Here is a 1,529-nt window from a genome sequence, read left to right as displayed (position 1 = left end):
ACATATACCATATCCCCTCTTTTTTGGATTTCCTTCCCATTTAGGTCACCACAGAGCACAGAGTAGAGTTCTGCCAACATTCTCTCTGGCTTCAGAATAAGGAATGGCCCAGATAGAGGGAGGGAATAATCTCTTAAAATACAATTCTAATCACTTCACCTCTCTGCTTAAAACACTTCAGTGACTATGTAGGCCTTTTGTGAGAAATTAACTCTTAGAAAACCTAAACAGATCAATGCTTTACAAGAAATCAAAGTGTTATCAAAATAACCTGAGATACGGTGCTTTGCGACCACCTAGAGGGGTGGGATGGGGAGGGTGGGAAGGAGGTAGAAGCAAGAGGGAAGAGATATGGGAACATATTGTATATGTATAACTGATTAACTTTGTTATAAAGCAGAAGCTAATACACCATTGTAAGGCAATTTTACTTCAATAAAGATGTTTAAAAAAATAAATAAATAAATAAATAAAAGACTATAAACCTCCAAAAAAAAAAAAAATAACCTGAGATAGATAATTCATATTTCCTTATGAATTTATACATCTCATTTATCTCTTCAAATCTGTTGCCATATTTTTCAAAGTACTCAATAATTTCTGATAGAATACATTTTTCTTTTAGTGCTCAACCTTTTTGTCTTTGAATCTTCTTTCTATTTTTCTTAATTAGGTTAGCTACGGTCTTATATATTTTAATGTGTGTACCTTTAAACACATCATATATGTTTTAGTGATCTTATTGTTTTCCTCTTTTTTTTATTGAAGTATAATTGATTTAAAATATTGGATTAGTTTTAGGTGTACAACATATTGATTCAGTATACTTATAGACTATAGTTTATTTAAAGCTATTATAGAATATTGGCTATATTTCCTGTGCTGTACAATATATCATTGCAGCTTATTTATTTTATACATAGTAGTTTGTACCTCTTATTCCCCTACCCCGATCTTTCCCTCACCCCCAGCTCCCTCTCACCACTGGTAACCACTAGTTTGTCCTCTATATCTGTGAATCTGTTTCTGTTTTGTTATATGTATTCATTGTTTATTTTTTAGATTCCACATATAAGTGATAACATACAGAATTTGTCTTTCTCTGTCTGACTTACTTTGCTTAGCATAATACTCTCCAGGCCAATCCACATTGTTGCAAATGGCAACATTTCATTTTTTATGGCTGAGTAATATTCCATGGTGTGTGTGTGTGTGTGTGTGTGTGTGTGTGTGTGTGTGTGTGTGTGTGTGTATGTGTGTGTGTGTGTGTGTGTGTATCACATCTTCTTTATCCATTCATCTGTTGATGGACACTTAGACTGCTTCCATATCATGCCAGTTGTAAATAATTCTGCTATTACATTAGGTTGCATGTATCTTTTTGAATTGTTGTTTACATTTTCCTCAAATATATACCCATGAGTAGAATTACTGGATCATATGGTAGTTTTGTTTTTAGTTTTTTGAGGAACCTTGACACTGTTTTACATAGTGACTGCGCCAATTACATTCCAACAGAAATTAAAAGG

Source organism: Balaenoptera musculus, chromosome 8, assembly GCF_009873245.2.
Source record: "Balaenoptera musculus isolate JJ_BM4_2016_0621 chromosome 8, mBalMus1.pri.v3, whole genome shotgun sequence".
NCBI classification, from domain to species: domain Eukaryota; kingdom Metazoa; phylum Chordata; class Mammalia; order Artiodactyla; family Balaenopteridae; genus Balaenoptera; species Balaenoptera musculus.
Note: the sequence above shows the minus strand (reverse complement) of the source record.